Source organism: Triturus cristatus, chromosome 2_2 (genome assembly GCF_964204655.1).
Source record: "Triturus cristatus chromosome 2_2, aTriCri1.1, whole genome shotgun sequence".
NCBI classification, from domain to species: Eukaryota; Metazoa; Chordata; class Amphibia; order Caudata; family Salamandridae; genus Triturus; species Triturus cristatus.
Window position 1 is genome coordinate 226,163,294 of NC_140582.1, and position 12,377 is coordinate 226,175,670.

Below are 12,377 nucleotides of genomic sequence, written 5' to 3' on the forward strand. Positions count from 1 at the left end.
TTTTGGGGTCGCAAACCAGTGAATGAATGCCAACATCTTAAGGGGAATAATATACATTTACAAAGGCTGAGCTGTCCTAGAAGGACCATTTTCACTTTCCTGAATGTAGGTCTTGGGGGAGGCACACAACAGTCCAGGGGAGCGCTGCATGCTCCCTCAGGTGTAATTTTCATGGTGCTAATATGTTTGTCTACCTTGCAGCCCCTGTTCTTTTAGGGAAACAGAACTGTATTGTCAGCTTCTTACAAAAACGCATGTAGCAAAGAAGATTTGCTGCCGCATGCAGCCCTCCAGCCCTGTCCCTGCATTGTAGCCTTTCTGTGGGTTTTGCTAGGGGAACAGGCTCAGTTCCTGGATTCTGGATCTGGGAGGGCCAGGAAGAAGCACGGGGAGTGGGCAAAATGCAACTATTTTTCCTGCCAGCCAGTCAGGTGTTCACTTCCCTGAGCTGCGCATAATCTTCCTGTTCTCTGTGCTAGCCCTTTTGGGTGCATTTTTTTGCTTTCTTTGTGTCCAGCTGTGGCACCCAATGTTCCAAGTCGGCAGTGAATATTTAGTCATAACTGCTGTTCCACAGTCTGTTTAGAAAACTGCCGAGAGTTTGAGCTATTGGCATTAAAAAAATAACAATGCCTTTTATATATTTGTCGGGTTTAAGACACATGAATAAAAGGCATTGTCGTTTACAATGCCAATCGCTTAAACTCTCGCAAAAGCGAGACCTATTGCATTGAAAATGCTTGTTATCCTTGCATGCTGAAAGGATGGTCCTCAGGACCAGGGCTGCTTTCCTACCTAAGGTAGTTACGCCATTTCATCTGGGGCAATCCATTACTCTCCCTGTGTTTTATCCTCCCCTCACCCTTCCAAGGAGGAAGAGAGACTTCATTGCTTGGACCCTAAAAGAGCGGTGAGCTTTTATTTGGACAGAACAAAGGATTTTCGTTTGTAAGATCAGCGCTTCGTGGGCTATGTTGGACACTCAAAAGGCAAAGCTGTGCGCAAGCGCACTCTGTCCAGGTGGATCATCCTAACCATCAAGATCTGCTACGCCCTTGCTCTTAAGGTTCTTCCTGAGGGTATTAGAGCTCATTCTACTAGAGTGAAGTCTTCCACCTCTGCTTTGGCCAGGGGTGTTCCAGTTGCAGACATTTGTAAGGCCGCGACTTGGGCCTCACTCCATACTTTCGCAAAGCATTATTGCTTAGACTCTGAGGAGGGAGGGCCATTTTGCGTGCTCTGTCTTGCAGGACTTTTTGGTATAGGAAAGGTGGACACCCTCCTCCGGGAGTGGGACCGCTGTGGGAATCTATTCACAAGGTGAGGAATCCACAGGCAGATACTGTATCCACCAGAAAAAGCGTTACCGAAGGTAAGTAACTTGTTCGACTGTGTGGTCAGCACTTGCAAGGATCAGGTCTTCCTGGAACTACTTCTGGGCTGTTTTGAGATGGTTTTACAAGAATGTGCAGCAGCCCAGCGTGTTCAGATTTCAAAGGTTTACAGATCACAGCAAGAAGAAAGGGGCTGCTGTTTCTCTGGCAGAGGTACTGGAGGCACTTCAGAGGCGCTGTGGTTATTTCACCCACCCATAGACCGCTGTAGTTGTGGCATTAGGAAAAGGAATTCAGAATTCACTGGCTCCCAGCTAAAGCATGGATCTTGGTTAGCCTGGCTATCCTATTGGCCACCTCACATCACCATTCACTCAATCAGCTATACCTAGTGACCTCACACTAGATGGCACCTCGCATATGTGTCCAGGAACTCTCTACATACTTCAAGGGTGCAAAGGACACCGATTGCTGGAAACTGTAAGGAAGTTTAAATTGGAGATATCTCCATTCAGTTGCCCCAAAGAACCACTGGTAAAATGTGACTGCTTGCTTTATTAGAGCTATGCTGCCATCATCATCAGCCTCTTGTAGCCCAGATAGAGCGGGCAGTCGCCACTCTTTGAAAGAGTAGTGCAATTAGGGTGTCCCTTTGACTCCAGTCTCAACTCTCAGATCCCATATCGTTTTAAACCGAAGGGCAATAGTGGGCTATCATGCTCAACAAGCTTAATGGGGGGAAAACACAAGGTCTGACCGAACAGGCACGTGCTCTGCACCTGCCTGGTTTCTTGCCAGCCTTATCTCCTCTTTATAAGAAGCAGGCAGTAGCCTTGCACCAGTCTGCACCCCGACCCTGCCTCCTCCCCCTTTCACACCCCCATTGTATGAGGTACAGACACTCTTGAGTTGTTCTTTCTGGGACAAATGTGATTGGTATGGGATTTTTAAATCCTCCCCCCCCCCGCATTAAAATATTTATTGTTCTGCTGAGCGCTGGGACCCCTTAAAGTCTTTGCATGTGTATGATGGAGAAATTAACTTTATAATATGCTTGTTAAGGTATACAAGTGTATGATTATAACAATCAGTGGTAACCTATTGGAAACGTGCCGGGCTTGTATACTCACTCCAAGATATTAATGTGCTAAATTAATTGTGGCCGTCGTTCTAAGGCTTCAAATCACAGAGTAGCAGGCGATGTTATTGTTGGACAAATCACTGCTACTTTTCTGCTCTGCAGTAGGCAAGCGAGCACACTGGCTTATTATATTACCAGATTCAGACGAACATTAAATTCGCAAAACTAATGATTATATTTTATTTTCAGGGTCCATGACGAGCTTAGAATTATCTTCCAGCAAGAAACTGACAAATGCCTTCCCTTCTCAAGATGGAAGCACGTTTGCTGTGCCCTTACTTTCACGTGGCCAAAACAATTTCATATATATTTATTAGTATGTTAAACAAGTAGCTCACTAGAACTTTTGCTAATATTTGTATCGTATTTTATACACAAACACGTTCTTTGTTTCATAAATAACCGATGGTAGCATGCATTTTTAGCAACATCGTTTCTAATAACCAGATGTTTACATTTTACAAAACCCTCTTTTCTTGCCATTAGATAAATGTTACATTTGCCACTTTTCTCATTATGCTTTTTCTGTTGGGAACCACAAAATGCTGAAGTATGATTTCACATTTTTGTATAAGAGCATCCCTTAAAACAATGTTAAAATAATGACACTAAGAATCCAATTTTATTGAAAAGATAATGCCTTTCTTTTCTAAATGGGGTACCTTTTTTACCTTGCCCCACTTGTAGTCTGTAGTCTTGAGGGTGCTTGCGTTGGTGGTCTTGCTGAGCAGTAGGTGGGAACTGGTGCAGGGTAGACTGATCGTTGGGTGGCATCCGCATGTAGAGAGCCACACTGAGTATTTAGCCTTTGAATAGACCACAACAACTTGTGCCTTCGCCTATTTGAGGACACCACACAACTTCGAGGTAGATACACAAGGAAAGGAGTAAAGAGTAACGTCCACCTACTTCCACAACACCTGACTTAGATGGCCAGCCTGCTCAAGCACACAATTTCTGACATTGGCTGTAGAGGCTTGTAGGTGGGACACTAAAAGCGCCAGACAGAAAGCAGATGAGCTCTCACAGGGCTTAAAAAACAGATTCATTGCTGCAGATCACCAAGTTGAAAATGCATATAGCCGTACGTTGCCCTGTATTAGTTGGTTTAGAAAAAGGAATTGACCTGTAAATGTAATTGTCTGTTATAAGGTACTGTTAATTGCCCTAATGTAGCAAATGATGAATATTATGCATTTGTTGTCTACGCCTCCATGTGCCCATTATAACTTTGTTCCTCTCTGAGCTGAAGTCATTTTACCCAGCCAAAGATCCAGTAGGTGAAGTTACTGCCACTCCATCCCATGCAGATGTTTAATGGGTGTTCTGTCTCTGGTTGAATTTCTGTTGAAAATATGCCTCTGCCATGGTTCTCCCATGCATTACTTTTCTCATTTGTTGCCTCATAGCAAATTCTTCAAACTTGTTTTTTCATTTTGCAGGGCAGGTTTAGTTCAGACAGTTCCAGTGAGCGGCATAGATGCAGTTAAAAGAATAAATGATTTGATAAATAAAGTTGTAGTACCTACTGGTGAGATCTGTTGTTCATCAAGTTTGCTCATGTGGTACCACTTTTCCTAAAAAAATATGCAAAAAACGTGCTGAAGACCGCAAGAGATAAAATAAAAAGTTTCCTGTCTAGGCATTTTTGAATGTTTGAATGCTACGAGGCCAGGCATGCATGTGAAGAGTAATTTGCATAAAATGTTACATATGAATAACAACACAAAACAATACATTCCAGACAGACCCATGGAGGCTGGAATCAAGTGAAAATGATTGATTTAAAGACCACCCAAATGCATTCAATGTTGTCTCATCCTTTAATTAGTTTTTCTGTAAATCAAAGACTGTTCATTTGTTGGCTGCATTCTGACCGATTTTCAATAAAATGTTATAAATGAACAACACAATACATTCCAGACAGACCCATGGAGGCTGGAATCGAGTGAAAATGATTGATTAAAAGACCACCCAAATGCATTCAGTGTTGTCTCATCCTTTCATTTTGTTTTTTTAATGTAAATCAAAGAATGTTCATTTCAGGGGTGTACGTTTGTTGCGGCAACATCTAACAAATAATCCTACATATACCATTCTTATAGTCTTTATTCGAATTTAAAAATAATTCATACAAGACACAAACATATCCAAAAACACATGATTATTACTAGGCACATTCACTATAAAATGTATAAAATCATCCATTAAATACCTAAAATTTCAGTTTAAAAAAAAAAAAAAATTAAACGAGTCAGCAAACTAATGAAATACTGACAGAATAAGACTACGTTTGGAATTAAAAAGAATGTTTGACCAGTGTCCCTGAAGGGTGAAGCCCTACGGGAGCACACCCGCAGTTTCCCTGAGAGCCCTGCGCCTTAAGACCCATGCCCAGCCCAGATATTTAGCTAAGGCAATTGAATGGGCTGGAAAAGTGCTTGTGCTAAGGATTCTCAAAGCAACAGTGGAGCTCCTTGTAGCCAGTGTTTTGCACAATGGAGACAGCCATGTTCGTCTAGGATTGGCATATGTTGGACAAACAAACAGGAAATGGGCAATTGATTCCTCTTGATCACCACAAACGGGACAAGGTCCTGCACTAGCACCAAACCACCCATTAGTTAGGGCCCTGAGTGGGAGAGAACCTACTCTAAATTGGAAGTATAGTTTCCTATCTCTGGGTTGGGTGATTAAATCCCAGTACGGTTCAAAAACTGGAGTTACCTTTGCCTCTAAAAAACGGCTAGTCATCGTGGGGGAAATGGAATCACTCCAGAACCGATGGATTACCCGCTCCCAGTAAAGCATTTTCAAAAGCCTCTTTGTGGGAAACCTGGCAGCAACTGGGTCACTCCATAGCCCCTCTAGACCCAGGTCTTTCAAAGTTTCCCGGAGGTTCCTAAGCCACCCAATCTTATGAAACGTGTCGGCCTGCATTACATCCATGAGGCCCATTGCATAAGGCCGAAGCTCCGGGGTGGTCCAGAGTCTCCTCCAATAAAGGACCGGGCGGAGTTTGGCTAAATCCTTAATGGCCTTCCTACCTAGATCGTAACGCAGTGGTACCATAGGCGTACTCTGCGGGAGACCAACTATGCTGCGATAGAATTTATTTTCAACGACTGTTAAAGATGACAATGCGTCGAAACCCCAGAGCTCTGCTCCGTACAACACTGAGCTTAGGGCCTTTGCCTCATATACTTGGAGCACGGGTTTGACAGGCTTAGAGTAGGATTTTTTTATGCTCTCTAATCAAGGTTCCTGTTATCTGCGTGAGTTTCAGTGAAGACATTTCCAAATGTCTATTCCACTTGTTATCTTGTGTCACGTGCATGCCCAGATAGACAAAATTTTTGACCTCCTCAAGTATTTGCCCATTCATTATGAGTTTTCCTGCTCTGTAACTTGGGTGCGGGTTGAAGGCCATGAGTTTGGTCTTAGTTATATTCACTTCTAGGCCATAATTATTGCAAAAATCTTCAAAGACTGTCAGGGCCCTTTGCATGCCGCTCGGAGTTTTAGATACTATAAGAGTATCGTCAGCAAACATCAATATTGGAGTAGTCACTCCGGCCAGCTTAGGAGCGTCGGTGTTGACTCGGAGCATATAATCTACTACTCCATTGATGTACAGGGAGAAGAGCGTGGGTGCCATAGCATAGCCTTGTCTCACACCTCGCTCAACCGGAAACTCGGGGGTTATGTCCCCCGGGCCTCCCCACTGAATTTTTGCGAAATTGGGCTCATGGAGCCGCCTGATTAATGTCAAGAGTTCCAAGGAAAGCCCAAGCTTTTCAAGGACCCTCCAAAGTTGCTCGCGAGGAACAAGGTCAAAGGCAGCTCTTAAGTCGACAAACGCGACGTAGAGACTGCCTTTGCCTAACGTGACTATCTTCCAGTGCAATTGTACAAAGCGGAAAACCTGATCCACAGTGCTGGTAAATTTACGAAAACCGGCTTGGAAACTAGAAAGTATCCTGTTGTCTTCAATCCAGGCCAAAAGCACATTCAATACCATCCTCCCTATGACCTTTTGAATTGTGTCTATTAGGCTGATGGGCCTGTAGTTTCCTGGGAGGGTTTTATCCCCCTTTTTAAAGATGGGGATTATAATAGCACCCCCCCAAGATTTGGGCACTGGGGCGCCTTCGGCGACCGCGTTGGCCACTAAGGCAATATACTTGCTCCAGCAAAGTTTGTTATTAAGGAATAGATCAGATGGGACCCCATCCATACCCGGTGCCCGCCCAGCAGCTACGCAGGCCAGGGCAGCTAGAACATCCTTGGTGCTAAAAGGACCATGCAAATAGGACATGTGATATTGGCCCCGGACATTTGTATAGGGGATTGCATGCATATTGGGGTTTAAAATACCCTATCCACTCTTCTTGGGAAACATGATTGGATGGATTTTCAGGGGATCCGCCTCTATTCCACTTGATCACATTCCAAAACATTCTAGAGTCCCTGGCATGGCAAGCCTCCTTCAGGTCTTGCCAGTACAATTCATCCCATCTTTTTTTCGCTTGGGCAAGGCACTTCTTGTAGGAGTGTCTAGCTAGTTGTATACTTATTTTACTCCCACTAGAGAGGGCTTGTGTTAAGTTACCTCTGGCTCGTCTACGCTCCCCATCATACCACCTGAATCGCTTAAAGAGAGGCTTGTTGCCTTTGCTTATTGGTTTAAGAAAAAAACCACGTAGCCCCTCAAAAAAGGACTCGTGTAATCCAGTTGCTTGGTGATTACTTTCTTTTACTCCCACGACATCCTCCAGTCTCACGATAGTTTGGGAGAGCTCTATTTCAATGCTAGCAATGGCCGTGGCATTGGTCTTTACCTGTGTCCACTTAAGTCTCCGCATGTCGTTTGTAGGGACACAACTGGGGGTAGCCAGTATTGGGTCCTCTCTCGCCGAGGTACTATCCCCCCACCAAGAGTGGGTGACACATATGGGGTTGTGGTCGCTCTCAATTCTTGTCTCAACCACCATGTCAATAATATGCTGCCACAGCCTCATACAGCAGAGGACATAATCTATCCTACTTGCTGAGCGGCCATTATCGAAGGTGGGGGCGCCCTTCTTGTCCCCTGGGGTCCTGCCATTCAGGGCCCTTAAGCCTTTCTCATAGCAAAGTGCATTTACCTGCACCGCTACCGTAGACCACCTCTTAATAGGAGGGAGCGGGAGGACTGGTATTCCCCACAACCGATCTTCTTCAGGGTCGAGACTCCATTCTGAATCCGGGTCTAGAAGGGGTTCAAATGTAACATTGAAGTCTCCTGCAACAGTCAGATCCCTATTGCTCGAATTGGTTTCTATGAGGCTGGTCAAAATGTCCAATACCCGTGACTTCTTCCCTTTTGTCCCCCGAAGGTATAAATTGTAAATATCCAGTGTGCCCGTGTGGGCAAAGGTAAATCTCACTAATTGAATATCTGGGGAACCCGTATCAATCATGGCAGCACTTGGAAATAGGCCCTGGCGGGCCCAGATGGTTAATCCGCCCATAGGACGACCTTTCAGACCTTGAGTCGCAGGGACATGGAAATTCAAATATCCCAAGAGGAACTGGGCCTCCCATATCCATGTTTCCTGAAAGAGGCAGATGTCGTATTTATTGACAAAATCGACCCATTCAGGAGAATCTAGTTTGATCTTAATACCTGCTAGGTTCCAGGACAAGAGGGTGCCTGGACTAATACCACACTGAGCATCATAATGAACAACGGTCTGGCTTAGTACAATTGCACTCGGACCCGTCCTACACTGACTCAACCATGAGACCCTGGGGGGAACGGTCACCCCAGTAGGGGCCGAAGAGGCTACATCACATGCACTAGTGAAACCGCTTTCTATTGCCCTCACATGCTTGGGAGATGTGATGCTTGTTTTACAATGCGATTGTCAATACCGAGGGCCTTGATCATAAAAAAAGTTCAAGTTGTGCACCTCTATTCCTGATCTAGGTCCATACGGTAAGTATTCAGTGATGAACCTCGAGATTCGAGTATCTACGAAATTGACGATAATACAATCGCCCTGGGTGTTTTTGGGTCTTGAACCTACCCATTGTACTCTTCTGACAAATAGAATCCTCCCGTTCATGTAATTTGGGATTGGCCTGTGTGTATTTAGCCAGTGACTCACTTTGTTTTTTAATTCCCGGAAGGATTCAGTTTTGCCATCAGGTAATACGGGGACTCCAGTTAGAACTGCAACGTAGGGGAGGGATTCGGGTGGCAAATCAATTTGAGCTAAGGGTGATCTAGGAGCATTGCCTTGAGTGACTGAATCAGTGACTACTCTTGTGTCCCCAGATTCCTTGATGTTGTTACCCAGAGATTCTTTGCTAGGCCCTCCATCCCTCCCTGAAGACTGATGAATGTTTGTCATTAATATGGGTGAGTCAATACCTGGACCTATATTAGTTAATATGGGGGGTTTGTCAGTTGGAGGCTGTACAGAGGCCGGAGAATTTCCAGCATGCAGGCAGGTGGTTTTGCCAATGTCTTTAGTGGACAATTTGACAACATTCTTTAATGAGCAAAAATTGTCCGGAATGGTTTGTTCCAGCCTGTCAACTTTTTCAGTGACTATTTTAACCCTTTCTAATAATGGTAAAATTAGTGAACGAACAGCCTGTTCTAGCTTAGGGATCAAGTCACTACTAATTAGCATGGGAGAAGTTCTCATACTGTCATCGCCCACAATTGGGCAAGCCGGGGGACTTAAAGTACCGGGGTTAGCTATATTTTTAGAGACCTTAGCTATTTTCGCCTGCCTAACACCTTCCGCAACCCCACCCCTTTTCCTTTTCTGATTGACAGATCTAGAGGATTTAGTCCCGGCCCTTGTTTGGGGGCGGGTGACTTTAGACTTGGGTGGGGCCATTTCTTCCACTACAGATACACCATCAACTATGTCGGAGTCTTCAGGCAACCCCTCTGAAGATGTTGTCACATTGTACAGTGTTTCAGACTCTGCGAGCGAATGTACATCCCCCCGTGTGAGGACTCTAGATTTGTTTGGCGATTTAGACAATGCTAAAGGACCCAGTGAGGAGCGTCTCGAGTGCGTGGGATCAATTGAGAGACGTCTTTCGGTAATGGCAATTTCATGTTCTAATACCCAGACAGCTCTAGTAATGAATTGATCCATGGTGCCAGACACAGTCGTGGGAGCCATGACACGCTTCCCCTTCCCAGCCATGTGACACGATATAAGTAAGCACCCAACGTATAAAGGGCTAGCAACGTGATGCAAATAACAAAGTGCAAGTAATAGGTCCACAGCCACTTTACTTCTAGTACTCCCTGAAAGAGGGGTTGCCCAGCCCAGCCTTGGCCAGCCCCGGACGGCCACAGACGGCCCGCCCTTTGTCCGGGCTTCGTCCGGCGCGTACCGCGTAGCGGTCGCCTGCAGTGCTTAAATAGAGCGAGTGGGCGGGGGGAGGCACAGGTGGTGCGCCGCACGGGCTGCTGGGGACCTGAGTCCCGTGAAGCTCCTCCCCTCGGTGAAATCTCCTCAAGCTGAGCCCCTCCTAGGGCAGCAAACCAACAGGCAACAAAACAGAGTCCTGGTAGGTGTGATGGCGAAGCGGGACCTACATATGCATGATTGTGTGGTTTAAAGAGCTGGAAACCTTCAATTCCAAAACATGTCTTGGTTAGGTTTGTGGTTTAAAAGTTCGAGTGTTTTGTTGAGGTGTTTTTTTTTTTCTGCTTCTGAAATAGTTTACCGAATTACATTTTTGGAGCAGTTTGTACTTTAATCTTTTCCTATCAAAGGTATCCAGGCCAAATTTTGATCTTTTTTTTTCTTTTTTTTTTCCCCACGCATGAAGAGATTGCAATGCTAGGGTTTGGCTATTCCTCTGAACGAAACTGAGAAATAGCCAAAATGTATCAATGTTTTTTTTCTTGCAAGAATGCCATCTAAAAGGTTTGATGTGCTAAGATCACCCTTTTCTCATCTTTCAGGAACAGACCAAGTTGTAAAACTTTTTTTTACTACACTTTTTGCATTTCTCTAACGGGTAGTCAGTGTTTCCTACTTTGTGGTTTCTACCTATTTGCAACTTGTGATGGAACGGGTGTAGAATCCCATGGGTGAACGGAGAAAGTTATACATATCTGATAAGTAGACAACATTCTTAATTCAGATAGGGGTCATTTATGTAGATCACTCCTGGTTTTACCAAAATAAACTAATTGTTTAAAAAAAGGAAATTAAGTAGCACAAAAAAGAAGTAGGTGACAGTTTTTGAGTAATTCACCTCTGCCCCTGGATGATTTACAAATCTAATATACTGTTAACATCTGTCAGATTCTTCTAGATGCAGGGAAATGTAGTGCTTGTTTGTGTCTAAAAACAAGCGATACCCATAGGCATCAACTGAACTCCACCTTATGATGTTTCATTGAGTACTGATCATGAATCACTTCATATGGTAAAATCTAATGAATGTAGGAATAGGGGTTATTTGTGCAACTCAGAATTTGGGGTTACCCATAATACCAATAATATTTTCGAATTTAGAGGGCATTGTGCAAACATTTCTATCACAGTAGCTTACACTTAAAAGTCAAAAAATGGAGATGAATTCAGTTTGTAATAACAAGTATACTACTATTCTGTGTTCCTGTAAATGTTTCCAATTGGGAAAAAGAAAAACAGTACCGCACTAGTGTGTTTGGGCATATTGCCCAGTTAAGAAATGGCCTCCAAACGCAACTTGGAAACATCCAGATTTTCCTTTAAAATTAATTCATTCTGATGATGTGGGTAGCTGGGATGGTTGGGTTTTGGCTTGGCTGGCACCCAGGGAAACCTTCGACCACTATGCATTTCTGAAAACAAGACAACCAGATGAGTCCAGGGTAGTTTGTCGTATGTGAATCCCACTACATTATCTTACAAAGACTGCTCTGCAAATGTCTAACATATGTTGAAAATCTGATTTTAACCAATTTCTCCAGGGATTCACCAACGTTTTTACCACCCAGCATTCCCATTCTTCTTTCAATCAAAATCCAAATGGAAAACAATCTCCCATTTTTGCACCTGGTCATGTTTCCCATTACAGGAACAGATTAAAATTGACCAAATTAAGTCAATATGGTCTTTCCATGGCAACTGGGTTGTTCAGTTCTCGTCACAGGCAATAGCTGAGCCACGCTTGTGGGGGTACAGATTTCATTAGGAGAAGTATGTAAATGCAGTTTAGTTAGGCATTTCCCTTGCACTGTATGTTCCCGAGGTTTTGTCACATAAATGTGTGAAATTAGATATTTTTCCTCTCCCTTTACCCTTTTTGTGTAACCTGGTTAAGAAAACGTGCATAGGTCTTGCAAGGCACACCAACCTGGATTCCCTTGGGTGTCCATTTTTCAGAAGGTCTTGGTTTATAGCTTTCCCTGAGTATCTGCACCCTGGGCCCAAATATTGCAGTAATATCCTACATGAAGTTACTATTGGCTGCCTTCAAGTGCAGTGTATGAACCTTTCCTGTCCCATGCAGAAAGTACATGCATACCTGCTAGTATAACTTAGTTTGGAGCCGTGATAAGGATTAATGATGTAACATCCCTAAATGACATGTAACATGACTTACATGACGATTAGCAAGATTCCAAAAATGGTGTACTCGTGCCATTTCCCCAATTCGTTGTTGTGTGTTTTAGTCTCTTGACTACAGGATACCAACTGTGTAGGAAGGTAGCCCCCAACCCACATAGAATGGCATAATTCACCATCAGATTTTCCTATCTAGCACTGGGGAACTTACTTTTGTATTGTCTGGCATTTGTATAGCAGAACAAGTTACTTTCCTTCGATAACGATGTGTTCGAGGCATGTGGGCTGCTGAATTCATATCTGTGCATAGATCGCCGCCTA

The 12,377-nt window shown here is 44.0% G+C and overlaps 1 protein-coding gene across 1 annotated transcript in view; it reads left to right on the forward strand.

The window, feature by feature from the left end:
• The window catches only part of GNG10 (G protein subunit gamma 10), a 139,909-nt gene extending 135,451 nt beyond the window's left edge, over positions 1–4,458 (forward strand). The window contains exon 3 of the mRNA XM_085641275.1: positions 2,665–4,458. The gene's annotated coding sequence lies outside the window, so the exon portion shown is untranslated. The remainder of the gene's footprint in view (positions 1–2,664) is intronic.
• Positions 4,459–12,377: the final 7,919 nt, after the last annotated feature.